Raw genomic sequence first — 15,557 nt, 5'->3', positions numbered from 1 at the left:
CTGCCAATTGCGCATTGTTTTTTCTCTTTCTTCCGCGGCGATCAAGATGCTATTCGACGCTAAGCGAGCCTCGTAGATCCGCATGCGTTTAGTCGCAAGAAGATCCACGGGGATTACCATCGATGCCTCGGCCACGACCGTCCGGTAGGAGCATGCTATTCTAAGGGCCCCCCTTCGCTGTACAGCCGTTATCTTGTTCCGATACTTATTCATACTCATCGCGTCGGCCCACACCTCTGCTCCGTATAATAGAATAGAGTTGGTGGTCGCCATGAGTAGCCGCCTGACTGTTGGCCTAGGCACGCGCACGTTAGCCATGAGTACGCTAAGCTGACCTATCCTAGTCATGGCTTTTTTACAGACGCGATTTAGATGTTCTCCGTAGTTCAGCTTCGTGTCCAGAGTTACCCCTAGATACTTTGCTGATGGTTTCGTCGTTATAGTCTCGCCGCCTACCTTCATCGGTATGATGGTAGGTATCCGCTTTCCTGTCAGGAGGACTATTTCGGTCTTATTAAGCGCTAAAGTCAAGCCGTGCTTCGACATCCACCATAGCACTCTACTCATAATCGCGTTTAGTTTCGCTTGCGCGATGTCCACGTTACGTGCCTTTATAACCGCGGCTACGTCGTCTGCGTTTCCTCACCCTGTGCCTCGTTCCTTCAATAATGCATACATTAATAGAGAAGATAAATTGAACATCTAAAGTGGTGACCCCGTTCAGAAGACGCTTTCGAGTCGAGCACAGCGCCATCAACCGACGCTACTCTCTATATCGCTCCATCTCTCTCACTCTCCGCGGACAGCCCTCGTTTCTCTCTCGGCGTTCCGTGCGGAGCCGAGAAAGAAAGTTTTACTGTATATCGAGATATGGCCCGTCGCAGCCCGTTTACAACTCGCGGCGGTGGCCATTCTAATTTTATTGCTCCAAGAGCAGCAGCGCAGTGGCACGCAGCAAGTCTGGTGCGTCTCGCCGCCGGTGAAGAGTCTCTCGTTTACGAGCACGTGGCGCGGTCTCGACGACCGTTTCCTCATCGGAGCAACACCAGGCGAGCCCCTATCTCGTCGCACAGCCAAACACCAGTAGCAGGGAGTCTGCCTCCAGCTCCTTTACAACGCCTCGCGCCAAAGCAGCCGGTACATTTTTGGGATTCGTTCCAGGATTGAGGATGCTCGCCCGAGCTCGAGGTATCGCAATAAATAAACTCGTCAGTTATGTATAAAATGCTGCTTCGAAGGTTTTATTAGACTAAAGATTCTCTCTCTTAATAATATCCGGGCGCTGTTGCTTGGTCAGCGGACCGGAGTGTTCTGCCGAACATGACGCTCGAGCCTCGCCACTCATCGTGGCGGTTCGGTGAGGGCGCCGTGGGAAAGGCGGTGGCCGGATGAAGCGACTGCTTAGTGGAAGCAGGTCTGGGGATCAGGCGCTGCTTCCTTCGATGACTCCGGTGGTGGTCGGCGGGAGCCCCCACAGCTACTCCCCCACCAGTGACGAGGGGCCAGGAGGAACGAGACTCGATGTTGACGTGGTCGCCTGTGGAGGGAGCCATCCTGGCTTGCTCGCGCTGGCGAGGGTGGCGGGCCGGGCGATGGTAGTGCGGCCTGCTCCTGAGGCGGCTGTGGGGTAGGGTCTGCCGACGGCTGGGGAGCCGGCAAGGACTCTGACTGAGGTACTGGAGGCGGCGAGGCCTGCGCCTGGGCAGGTTGCGGGCTGGGTAGGGCTGGAGGCTGCGGGGTCGGCGGAGAGTCCTCTCGATCCGCCGACTCCAGAAAGGCCGGCTTCAACGAGGCCGTGGAGATGGTCTTGGATTGGCCAATGATCTCGATTCGATACACCTGATCGCTTAAGCGCTCCAGCACTTTGTACGGTCCGGTGTAAGGTGGCTGCAGCGTCTGCTTGACGGTCTCGACTCGCCTGAAAACGTGCTTGCACGTACGGAGGCTCGGATGGAAAAAGGGAGCGAGAGGCGGGGTGTGCCTGGACCCAGGTACGGCACGGAGCCTCTGCATGAGGGCCCTCAGCTCGACGACGAAAGCTGGCGCGTTGACTCCAGGATGGCTGGTCGGCACGAAAAAGTCGCCTGGAATTCTGAGCGTTGTGCCGAACAACATCTCGGCCGGCGACGCTTGGAGGTCCTCTCTGAAGGTGGTGCGCAGCCCGAGCAGCACTTTGGGGAAAGCGACTGGCCAGGGTGTGGGGGCGCAGCACATCAGTGCACCCTTGAGCGTGCAGTGGAAGCGCTCAACCATGCCGTTGGACTGAGGGTGATACGGCGTCGTGTGTACTCTGCTGGCCCCGATGATGTTCGCCAACTCTGAAAATAAACCGGCTTCGAATTGGGCGCCCTGGTCGGTCGTGATAGTGAGCGGCGTGCCGTATACGGAGATCCAGCGCTCGAAAAAGGCCTTGGCGGTGGTGATGGCTTGCTTGTCTGGCATCGGGATGGCTTCGGGCCACCTCGTGAAGCGGTCGATGACCGTCAGACAATATTGATATCCGGAGTGCAGTGGCAGCTTGACGATGTCCTGGTGCACATGGTTGAACCTCGCGTCCGGGGCGGCAAAATCTCCCAGAGCGAAACGGTTGTGGCGGTGTACTTTAGATTGCTGGCACTGGACGCAGGTGCGGGCCCAGCGAGCGACATCCTTGCGCATGCCTGGCCATACGTACTTCTGCGCGATGAGGCAGATGGTAGCTCGAATGCTCGGGTGCGAAAGGCCGTGTGTGACGTCGAAGACGGTCTTTCGGAGCTGTCGAGGGATGTATTGTCTCACCTGTTTGCCGTCGATCGCGCAGTGAAGCGTCGTCTGGTCGATGTCGAGTGGGCGCAAGATTAAAGCTGGTGTTGGAGCTGCCAGGATGTGCGGAAGGTCTGTGTCGTTTGCTTGATATTGAGCGAGGGTTGCCAGGTCTAAGTTAGCTGGCATGCCAATCGTCTCCACCCTGGAGAGAGCGTCCGCCACGATGTTATCCGGGCCCTTGGTGTACACCAGTGTGACCTGGAACTGGAGGATATAGTCCAGCTGACACGCCTGGCGAGGTGAAGCCTTCTCCGTCGGTTCCTGCGCTGCGTATGTGAGCGGTTTATGGTCCGTCAGGAGCGTGAAGGGGCCGCCCTCGAGGATGCCCTTGAAATGCTTGATCGTCGCGAAGGCTGACAGGAGCTCGCGGTCGTAGGTGCTGTAGTTCCGCTCTGCGTTGGAAAGCTTCCTGGAAAGAAGCCCAGAGGCTTCCATGTGCCATCTGGGTCCTGCTGCTCCAGCACCGCGCCGATTGCGTGGTCGGAGGCGTCGGTGGGCAGTCTCCTGGGCGCGTCGTCGCGCAAGAATGTTGTGCTGGCAGCGTCGGCGAGTGCGCGCTTGCATGCGCTAAAGCCTACCTCCGCGGCAGGCGTCCAGGTGAGCGGAATGGCCTTCTTTTTTGGTAGAATGTGCCGCAGGAGGTCGTTGAGCGGTGCGAGGAGACGTGCTGCGCCCGGGATGCAGCGCCGGTAGTAGTTGATGAGACCAAGCAGTCGACGAAGTGTGGAGTTGGGAAACGCTTGGATGGTGTCAATGCGGTCTTGTGGAGGTCTCTATCCCTTGGCAGAGACCGAATATCCCAGGTACATGACTTGCTTCTTTCCCAGGACGCATTTCTCCGGATTAACCTTGATGTTAGCCGCTCGCAGGACGTCGAATAATGCCTTGAGATGGCTCATGTGCTCCTCTTCGTTCCTGGAGGCGACGATTATATCGTCAAGATAGGCGCGAGCAAAGGGCAGATCGCGCAGCAACTGGTCCATTGCTCTCTGCAGCGATTGGACGGCGTTGCGCAGGCCCAGGGATGATCGTGTGAATTTGAACAAGCCAAACGGGGTAATGATGGCTGTTTTGTGCGCGTCCTCGGGGGTGATAAGCAGCTGATAGAAGGCCTTCTTGAGGTCGACCACCGAGGCCCTGGAGGGCGATGGTCGTACTTCCTGTGTCCCGCAGGGCTCCGTCTTAGGTCTCTTGCTGTTCGCATTATAGATCAACGACGTCGGTTTCTGCCTTGATTCCGATGTTTACCATCTTATCTATGCGGATGACTTGCAAATTTACAGTCAATGCCACCTCGAGCAGCTCGATTCCTTATCAAACAAGATGAGTGCTAATGCTGAGAGGATAATGGGCTGGGCTGCGTAAAACAGGCTTAAACTCAATGTTAATAAAACCAAAGCAATTGTCCTGGGCTCCCCTTACTACATCAATTTACTTCCCTTAAGGTGGGGTTCTGGTGAATTTTCTAACTCTTTATATCGTAGTCACATTTTTATAAATTTTGTATTCATTTTCGGTACAAAAAAAGATTTGTAAATTTTGAGCCATATATATAGTATATTACTCAAATCATTGCAAAAAATAGTTAAAAAATTGGGCTTACTTGCAAAGGTCTCTTGCGCACTCCTTTTTAACTAAAACTAAAATTCTTAAGGCCAATATTTGCATTTATTCGAGAATAAAATTTCATAATGGCCCGATTTTTAAAAAAGCCAATTAATAAAATTTGGCTCCTGAAAAATCAGTTTTTGGATTAAAAATTAGAAGAACTTTTTGTCCATTAACCGATTTTTCACGTTCTAAGTTTCAGTTAAAAATCCGCATAGATAAGATGGGAAACATCGGAATCAAGGCAGAAACCAACGTCGTTGATCTACAATGCGAACAGCAAGGGACCTAAGACGGAGCCCTGCGGGACGCAGATGTTAAGACGCCCCGGAGAGGAACGCTCGTTATTGTCACCAATGACGGCCTGCTCTCTCCTAGTGAGATTCCTATTGCCTCCTAGGAGGCAAACCAGCGAATGACTTGCTTAGAGAAGCCGAAGGTGGATAGTTTTCTCAGGAGGCGGACGTGACATACAGTGTTAAACGCCTTGCTAAAGTCAAAGAGGAGGAGAAGTGTCACTTTCTTTTTGTTTATCCCGACCCTGACATCATCAGTTAGCTTAATTAGGCCAGACTGAGTGCTGTGGCCAGTGCGGAAGCCTGTTTGAAAGTTGTCTAGTAAGAGTCTTGATTCAAGGTAATGTGAGACTTGCCTATGCACCAGCCACTCCAGGGCCTTGGAGAGAAAGCAGAGAAGTGAAATCGGACGGTAGTCAGTCAGGGCTGTTGGTGAACTGGCTTTGTTGAGTGCACGCACAAGCAACAATTTCCAGGCAGATGGGAAACAAGGTTCGCTCAGAGACAGGTTGAAAATATGACTTAGTAGGAGAGCGAGAACTGACAATGTTTTTGAGATCACAACCTGAGGGATTCCTTCGCTTCCCCTGGCCTGAGTGTCGAAGTGCGATACTGCAGCCAACACATCCGATTCCGTTATGGTGCTGAACTCGAAATGTTCCGGGAGGTCAAGACTTTCCAGGGTGAGAAGATAATCCTCAACAGCAGGAGCTAACGGATCATTGGAGATCGAGCTGAAATGCTTGTTGAGTTCAACTGTGCTAAAACAGATCACGGCAACATCAGTCAAGGTTGACAGGCGTGAATAGTAATAATTCAGCCTGGCTTCCTCGACTTGTTTGTAAGCATTGTCTCTAGCTAGCCTATATATGCGGAGATCCGAATCGAGCCTGGAGTTCCTGAAACGCCTGTAAAGTCTATCTCTCTCAGATACAAGGTCACGAAGAGCCGTGGTGAACCACGGATGACGCTGTCTTCTTGGTGTCAGAGTCCGTAATGGGGCGAGATGATTGATGGCGTTAGTGAGGTTAGCGTTAAGTGTAGATATGCATTCGTCGAGTGATGAAGCAGTGAGGGATCACCAGTCACATGCGCTGTCTTCCAGTGTGACAGCAGGCGACCCTGCTCGTCGATTAGACACAAGTCAAGCCAGGTATCAGAACCCTGTTTGTGGTGCGTGGCACCATAGGGAACAGATGAAAGGGAGTTTTCATCAATGAAGGCCTTGATGAACTTGGCATCTTCAGATGAAGAAAGTTGGTCAGAGTTGAAGTCTCCCATTAAGACCTTCGTGGAATAGTTGTGCATGTGGGTTGTTAGTTGGTCTATGAAGTTAAAGCCTTGGAAGAATGGAGCATGAGGTGGACGATATACAACCTCCACAAAGATAGGAGAGACTCCCTTTGCCGATACCTCACAGAAGAGATATTGAGGCTTGCCTGGCTTGCCAGACCATTCACCGTCAGATGATGAAATAACGCTAACTGTCAGAGATTTGTGTATGTAGAGGGCCACACCTCCTCAGTTTCTGTTTCTGTCTCGTCTGTACAGTAGGTAGTCGTCCAGTAAAAGGATGGACGTTACCTTGTCGCTCAACCAGGTCTCAGTAACAGCTATTACGTGGAATGGAGAGCGAGTGGATAAGAAAAGCCTGATCATTTTAATGTGACCCGTAAGCGAGTTCGCATTAAAATGACAGACTCGTAGACCTTCGGACAGAGATACCTTAGAACCAGATGAAGACGTGGCAGATGAGCTTGATGGTGGGTGTGGTGGAATGATGTGTATGTGTGTGTGTGTGTGTGTTGTAGCCTCAGTGTTGGACGATGTTGGCAGCGGACGGAAACCGGGCTAAAAATGTCTCCAGCTCGGCGTCGGTGTTGATGATTGTAGCACGCTCGCTGTCATCGTTGCAGCGCATGTAGAGTCTCCCTTCTCTGACGAACGTTCGGCAGCCCTGCCTCCTCTTAGCCTCCAGCCTAGCCCTTGTACGCAGCTTATGGACGTCTGAGGGGAGCAGCTCGTTGATGTTTATGGTCAGGTCTCAGAGCTTTAGCCTCCTCCAGCAAGGTAGCGTCCAATTCGCTAGTGTGTAGCTTGCGTTTCCGGGCTTTGGCGATGACGATCGAGCGTGCAAGTGCACTTGAAGATAGGGTAACGGCTAGTGGTGGCAGTCTGCCATCACCCCTGGCGGAGCTGTTTGTAGCATCAAGCCTTCCCATGGTCCTGACGGATGCTACGTCTCTTCTAAGGACCGTGGGGTCAAGCGCGTTCACAAATGAGAAAGCGAGGAGGTGCAGCGAGGTTTCACGGGTATAGACAATGACCACACAGTTCGAGGTCTGCTCCTGGCGCCTCTTGACCTCGGCCAATTCACTGCGTAGGCTGCAAATCTCCGCAGTGTTGGGCACAGTGCTGCCGTTGTCCTGCTGCATTGTCGGGCTCCTCGATGACAGATCTTGGATTTGTGCCTGCAGCTGGGTGATGGTGGACTCAGCATTGTGTATGCGAGTTTTGAGTGCAGGCAGCTCATCGAGGGCCTTAAGGGGGTGTCATACCCATTCCTGCGATTTTACCGTCCCATATGGCGGTAATGCAGAAAGTATAAAATATCTGTCATCTATAATCGCAAGCGCCATTTTACGGAAATCGTAATAGATTTAGACACAGATGGCGCCTGAGATGCTGATAGCAATAGATAAAATAGGTTTACTGTAATTATCCAGATGCAGAATCAACATATCAAGAATTTTAAAATAGCCTAGTCTTAATGTAATATTTACTATTTAGACGCTGGTATTTATTATACTAAGACTAGCATATTTTTGTAAATCTTAGCGTGGCAATTCTGCAATAGGATTCTGTAGTAAAAATATCTATTGCACAACAATAGACATTCATACTTTTTTATTGCAGAAATAATCTAGCATATTTGCGCGCATGTTTTTACTACACGCATTATTATTTATAAATAATTTTTTGCATTTTGCATATACGCGCGCTTCAAGTACATGCATTTTTAATTATAAAAAATTATTGGTGCGTATTTCGCTTATACGCGTGTGGTCCATGAATTTCTGAATTCTTTAGGTATGACGACTCGTAGTGCTGCCTCAACTCCTGCATAGGGACCCAATGGAAGAAGTGTGATTGCAAGTAGGATTGTTCTTCCTCAAGCTCTTCTACGAGTGTGGAGATTGTCGCATCCAATTTGCGCTTCTCTTCGAGCATGAAGTGCCCTTGCTCGCATTATTATTCAGCTCTTTCTACAATTCATCGTTGAACTCGAGCATGAGTTTGGTATCCTCAGTACTCTGAGACCTGTGTTCGGAGATCTTAGATTCGCGCAGATCCATGGCCTTCTCGAGCTCGTGCACATTTTTGTTGGCAGTGTCTTGATTGTTGACGAGCTGGTTGAACTCGGCCTGCAAGCTCTTGCGTACGTGCTGCAGCTCTCGACTTTTAGTCAAGCTCGTGCGTAAGTGACAATACCTTGGTCTCCTCGCAAGGGTCACGCTCTTCAGCATGTCGAAACTGTGCATACTGCATATATGTGGCCTTTTCTTTGATGAGAACCTTATCAAAGTTGTTATGCTTGTTTCTCAGCTTCTCGATGAGTCCAGCTTATGTTGGCTATTAAATTTGCAGGCTGCAGACTCTTCTAAATTCAGCAAACTCCTTGGCGCATTTATGAATTCACAAGATTCTTATGCCTCCTCCTTGTGTAATGATAGGAATTACTCGTGTACCTCAAATCATTTGCACACCTGGGTATTAAGCTTGGTGCTGGCGAACCACTTGTGTCCCTTGATTTCGTTGACTCCAGCCTTGAGATTGTCCAACCTTTTGGTCAGATTTCGACTCAAAGTGCCATGGAAACAAAACCTTTTTACTGACATACGGATTCTCATAGATTGGATTGGCTCATCAGCAAAGAAGGGTGGATAGCTTGCAGCCATTTCATAGATCAGGACACCTACGGCCTACCAGCCCACAACCTTCAATCACCGAATATTCAGGTATGGCACACGAAGTCTACATCCTATCCTTCAGTCGCTTGGCAAGGCCAAAGTCTGTGACCTCGAGGTAACACTGCGAGTCGATAAGGAGATTCTTGGGTTCCAGATCTCTGTAGATGAGGTGGAGGAAATGCAGGTATTCAAACATCAGGATAATATGAGCAGTATGGAACCTGGAATGGGGCTCTAAGAATCTGCCCACTTTTCTTAAAAGGCTAAACATCTCTGCCGGGCACGTACTCCAGCATGATACAGAGATTCTAGTTATCATTAAACTGAAAGCGCAGAGAGACGAGGAAGGGAATGTTTATTGCCTGCAGGATCCTCTTCTCGCTGAGGGTATGTACGAACCAGCTTGAGCTTGACAGCCATCTGCTTGTCCAGTATCTTATGTAGGTTATGTCGCTGTTCCTGGACGATTTCAACCTTGTCATTGTTCCCGGAGAGCACTTCCGTTTTGTTCAATACTCTCGAGTCTCATTATTACTAAAAAATGTCATAATTACAAAACAAAACTTTACACTGTCGTAATTCTTACAGATAAAACTTAATCTGGTCACCGCTGTACTTTACTGTACATTATATTATATACTGTACATTAATACAAAGTATCAATGTATTTTTTTACGTAGTCACAATATATGATTCACTTTTCAACACTGTCTTGTTGTTGAAAAGCTACTTTCTACAAATAGGTAATCGTTCTCTTTTCATAATCAAGTAGCTTTTCAACTACAAGACCGTGTTGGAAAGTGAAAAAATACATTGATACTTTGTATTTAAATTATAAAGTTGTGAGTGAATATATTTTTAAATATCTATATAATCAACTAAAAACACATTTTCAATGAGAGAGCGAATAAAGTATTGAGTGCAGTTGAAAGTTTAAAAAAAGTTACACAAACCACAACCCAAAGTCAACAGCTTATAAGTTTTGTAAAGAAGCACAAAGAATCAATTTCTCTTTGCAATTATTAACTATTAGTAAAAATGATTAATATAATATTATACGTATCTGATGTTATATCTTCTCTTCCTTTAATTTATTACTTCAAAGTTCAAAGGAGGCTGTAGTAAATACAATCTGCAACAGAAGAAATATTTAAAAAAATAAAAAATCAGAGTACTCTTATATTCATAAGTAACATAAGTAGTAATAATACATTACCTTACTTAACTGGTTTTATCTCTTTTTTTATCACGAATACTGCAAGAAATAAGTAAAAATAATTTGTTCATCGAACAGCTCCAACAAATTGTGAATCGAAGCAGAAAGCACACCTTACTGTTTACGTTCAGAGATCTGCTAGTCTGTTCGTTTCTCTCCCATCGACCCTCACCATTTACTCACACTTGTAACGTCTAACCTTTAATCCGTATGTAACATATTGTCGAAGGGCAGGGACACATACCTAGCTAAGGTTTGTAATATGGATCTTATCACAGAGCATCTTATAAACGCATTACGCAGTGAAGGTTAGAGTTACAGGTTGTGTGTGATTAAAAGAAAAAGTAAAAAAGGTAAGAGTAGAAAGAATGTTATTGCATTAAATTTTATTCGTAGCTTCAAATGAAAATAATGAAAGGTCATCTCTTTTTCGGAAAAATCGCCGTTTCCATCACAACAATGAAGACTTAAAAAAAATTAGATCAAGCTAATGCACGTATTATAGAATTGGAGAGAGAAAAGTCTAGGCTTCTATTGGTATGCGTATATACATATGTATTTTTTTCACATTCATTCTGCTTTTTTTTATTGCAATATTAATACATGTGCATTTTGCAGCGTTACCCAGACCCAGCTTATCAAAATGGAGCTCAATCTTATCACAGTGAACCTGCAGCATATCAACGTCAATTATATTAAAAATCTGTAGCATCTATCCAATTAAATAAAGTTATTTATAACACATGATGAAAATTCTTAGAAATCTTTGTACTTTACAAAGATTGTCTATAAGTATCTACTTATGCCTTTTCAGCTTTCTTTTTTAGTTCGCGATCCTCGAATTCAGTGATTCTCGGTATTCGGAGAACACACAGATTCATATAAAATAATATTTAAATTTTTAGAAATATGAAATATAAATATTGAAATTGTAACTACAACCAAGGTCATTCAAGTACGACCTGTTATCCTATAAGACAAGTATCGCCCTCTTGGAAGTGAACTTGCGAATATGATTTTTGATCTTACCCCTAACAATAACTTAGATTTTCTTAAAAGACAGTCACGTGTCCTTTTGTTTTGCTTACTTCATGTGGAACGATTCTTTCATCTGTCACTCCCGCCAGTGGTTATCTGTGATTCGGACGTATCTACTACGGTGTTTATTTCGTTCAGTGAAATTATTGTTCGATATCTTAATTGCTATCCACGTTTAATACAATAACAAATAAATTATTATATTTCTTCTACTGATCAAGAGAGAACTGAAATTTCTCTTCTACTCAAAGAAGAGAAACTTCAGTCGATAGAAATCAAAAAAACAGTCTCGTCGGTGAGTAAAAAGGAAACGACTTATTTTGTTAAGGTAACAGTCAACATTGTTGTAGCGTACAAAATTTCCCCATTATGCGCAAGATATTCTATGATCAACTTCGTAAATAGACAAACATTTATGATTATTTCATTTTCGTGTAGTTTATTGTATTTATGCATGAGATTATTGCCGCGATAGATTTGTAATAACATGTTATAATACAGTTGTGTCTCATTGTCAGATTGATTTTTTTATATGCTTTAGGAAGTGTAAGAGCGAAAAAAACATACACTGAAAGAATAATTAATGCTCTTATGTTATTTAAATTAATGTATATTAAAACATGTAGTTCGAAAGCTATTTCAAAAACAAAAAGAGCAAAACGTAAATAAAGTTGGTAAAAATAGAGTGCCACAATGGCTGCATTGGGCAACTATACAGTATTAGTTTTACGCGTCTAAACTCGTCCCTCATGATGTGCTACATAATATCACGGCCAGAAATTAGGCTGTAAAATCGAATTTTACAAAATTTCAATTGACCTTTCCCCCTTCGTCAAAAACACACGTATCTCATAAGGCTAGAAGCAAAATCTCGAAAACTCTGTCCAATTCAGTGTCTGTCAACATAAAAGTGATGCCAGATACGCCCATTAGGAGCATTATATTGCATTACGCATACAATAACACAATACGCCTTTTTAACACATCCAAACACATGTTGTATATAGCCCAGTATGGCTAGCTTTCTGCATGGTTATTTATGTATAGTTATAAATTTACGTATACAATTTTTATTCATGTTTTGTCAATGAATATTGATAGCCAAAAACAACTATCGGTATCCATACTGGGAGCATACATAGACGCAGATAATTTTTTTTCAATAAATGTAGGTTTTGTCACGCGTCAATGTAGCTAAAATACTTTCCGATAGCCATACTGGACGACTTCCCTCTATACCTGTAAGGCACTCTTCATACGCTCTTCATTGAGCAGTAACAGAAGGAGAGCCGACATGAAATACCGACCTCCAAATGAAAAAGTGACACTCTCTGACCCTCCCCCCACCCCCGCCGCGCTCTATTCGCCACGCCTAATGGGCTGCGGCCCTTTAGAGATATTGTCGTAACACGCGCTGCGGACTCTTGGTGCTACTCAATGGTTCGCTATTCTTTGTGGCATTCGGCTGGCTTTTGAGGGCTTTTTGACCCCTCGACGGTTACAAGTAAGCATTCCCAGTTTTCTTCCTTGTTTCCGCCATAGTCTTATTACGTTATAACATATCTTTTACATTTCCCAAAACTTTCTCAATGTAGTTTTTAAATTTGAGACCTATCGGTCAAGCTGTTATTGATAGATCATTATAATATACATTCTTCAAAAAGGAATAATCATTAATAACTGTAAAACAAAAATTAATTTGTTTGGAGTGATTCCGATTCACTGCTCGCCTACCATACCACATTTTTTTAATGGTGGTTTAAAAGTTTAAACAAATAATACATGAGTACACAGATGAGACTTGTGCACTGGGAAAATTTCAAGTAGATTGAGAGTATTTTCGTCGGCTTATCGCCAAAAAACGAAAAACGTGTTTTACTCGACATAGGAGTTGCGAAAAAATCTTAAATTTTCACAGTATACAGTTGCCGTATATTACTTTTGCTTTTTTTTAACACATGCACGATTTTAGCGTTTTGTAGACCCAGAAGAGATCCTAAAATGACCTTCTTTTGACCGGTTTGAAAAAACTTTTGCCCGCTTTTTTTGCAGCGCAAAATCTAGTATATTGTAGACCAATAGGCCACAACGTCGTCTTTTTTAAACCGAGTACTGCAACCATACGGTGTCAAAAAGCCCAGTTAGCCTTTGGTGCACACCATATTTTTTGTAACGCATGTATTGAGTTTTGCGTTTTTTTGTTGTATATTCAGCGGGGCTGATGTGCCCGTTTTCACACACGGCAACCACGCGCTTATTCCAAATAATAATATATTCTGTGTTAGTCATTGATAATTTTCTTGAAAGTATTTAACAAATTTGTAGCGAGTGTTCTCATTTTTTTTGTCCGCATAAGCGGATAAAAAAACTTGAAACGATAAAGTACTTTATCGCCCGTTATTTACTTCGTTGGCGAATTTGCTAAACTCGCATAAAATCAAAAAATTGGAAAATACGTGAATGTGTTACAAAAAATATGGTGTTCTCTAAAAGGGCTAAGTGGATTCTTTAATCTCGTGTGGATTCAGTACTCATTTTCGGCTCGCTAACCTACTCATCTTCTGGAAACTCCACATTCGGTCTAAAAATAAAAACAACTTTACGATCTACGCACACAATATCGACGGCTGTATGTATCTCGGTCTATCTCACAGTCCGGTTCAAGAAAGGGCTATCTTGCAGTCCAGTTCAAGATGCGGATATCTCGGAGCGAGCTTATTTTTAAGACTTTTCTATGGTAGTTATATCCAAAATGCGATTAATTTTCTGTAATCATGTTATGGTAATCCTGTACACTTTTTAAAAACATACAGGACTACCATAATGAAATTGCAGAAAATTAATTGCATCTATTATAGAACTGACATTAAAAATTCTTAAAAATAAGCTCACTCCGAAATAGTCGCGCTTCTTGAACCGGGCTGCAAGATAGCCGGTTATTCCTCTCAGACGTCGATATATTATTAAAACTTCAAAGCTGAATGACGATTTTTAAAAAAATTAGAAATGTGCTATAGTCATCGAGCCCAGAATATGAAGTGTGTTATTCTCGGAAAATATCTGAACTGTTTTAGTGTTCGCTGTGAAAATACGAACTGTCTTACTCTTTCATGGAAATCTGAGCTGTGTTAGTCCTCGTATTCGGGATCGACGATATTATCGCTCCCAAGGAAGCAGTAGTATAGTGCAAATTTTCTACTAAAACTAGCACAACTCGCGCACGTCCCGCGAAAAGAATCATAAATGACAGTTTTAAAAAAGAATTTATATTAAAATTTACATATTTTTACATAAATTTCATTATAGATGTTTTTAAATACTACCCTGGTAGAAACGTTCTCGAGTTATTCGCCAGTCCATATCAAATTCGGATGTGACTGGCGAGTTCGCTAAGTAGTAATTCGCGAGCAGACATGCCATTTTCGTTAGGTTTTAAATTGGTTTGCTCGTGAAAGACTGGCGAACAAACTTGAAACTGTAAACTACTTATAATTATTATTTATTGCTCATTTTAATAGGGAAAATAGATAATATTGATATATAATCACGATATAAATCGAATTATTTTTTACATTCTTTTTGAGGTCTAAAATTAAATAAATTAAATAATTTAAATAATTTAAATGCATGTCTTACGAGCAGACGGGCCAAGCTTAAATCTAAATACCCCATAACCTCAAAACCCTAACACAAGCATATAGGCCAAGCTTAAATCTAAATACCCCATAATTTTTTTGAGGTTACGGGGTATTTAGATTTAAGCTTGGCCTGCTTATTGTTTCAAGTTTTTGAGGTTGTGGGATATTTGGATTTAAACTTAGCATGTCTGCTCGTGTTGGGATTTTGCGGTTATGGGGTAATTAGATTTACACTTGGCCTGTCTGTTGTATTAGAGTTTTGAGGTTATAGAGTAAGTAGATAAGCTAGGCCGGTTATGTACCGCTTACCTATCGTCGGTAAGGTAGATCTCTAACCCAAGTTACCGACTGAGCAGCTGACACAACTTACCGACCGAGTGATCCAACTTACCCACAGAGCAGCTAACCCAAGTTACTGACCGGGTAACACAAGTTATCGACCGGGCTGATAACCCAAGCTACTGACCCCGGGGAATCCCCGAGGGGGTATAACTCAAGTTACCGATAGGACCCAAGACTGGTAATCCCAAAGGTGAAAATTAATTCAATACAAAAAAATTGAAAAAAACTTTTTTTTTATTTAACTTTTTTATAAATTTTTGTTTAAAGATATTTTCAGAATCTCTTGTATCCTTCTCGTTCAGGTAGAGAGCGTGTGTTGCTGGAGTACTTCTCAGTCAGCTTACTTTTATTCTCATCTGCTTCTTGTCGACTCTGAGACGTATCCTTCTTCATATTTTTACAATCAGGATGTGAAGTATACCTCTCGTTGCTCTTCTTTTCTCGGTCCATGTCTCGATGGATGCTGGGAGAATCACAGAGTATTTATAGGTGTCCAATCCATGTAAACGTTGTCCAGATAGAATTTTTTCATCGTCTTAACCTTGTGGAGTTCGCATGTGGCTTTGTACGCCCCGTTATGATTGGTGCAGATCGTCACCAACTTTGTCTGGTCCACACAGAAAAAGCCTAATTTTTCGATATC

The 15,557-nt window shown here is 44.1% G+C and overlaps 1 long non-coding RNA gene and 1 pseudogene across 1 annotated transcript; one reads left to right on the top strand and one right to left on the bottom strand.

The window, feature by feature from the left end:
- Window positions 1-8,273: 8,273 nt before the first annotated feature.
- Window positions 8,274-9,308, bottom strand: LOC103317182 (annotated as a pseudogene).
- A 508-nt stretch (window positions 9,309-9,816) lies between these two features.
- On the top strand, window positions 9,817-10,631 carry LOC116417748. Its single transcript, XR_004228012.1, has 3 exons — window positions 9,817-10,249; window positions 10,362-10,433; window positions 10,515-10,631. It is a non-coding gene; the product is annotated as an uncharacterized LOC116417748 (long non-coding RNA).
- Window positions 10,632-15,557: the final 4,926 nt, after the last annotated feature.

This window comes from Nasonia vitripennis (assembly GCF_009193385.2).
Source record: "Nasonia vitripennis strain AsymCx chromosome 1 unlocalized genomic scaffold, Nvit_psr_1.1 chr1_random0007, whole genome shotgun sequence".
Classification (NCBI taxonomy): Eukaryota; Metazoa; Arthropoda; class Insecta; order Hymenoptera; family Pteromalidae; genus Nasonia; species Nasonia vitripennis.
Note: the sequence above shows the minus strand (reverse complement) of the source record. Positions and strands in the feature narration are given on the sequence as shown.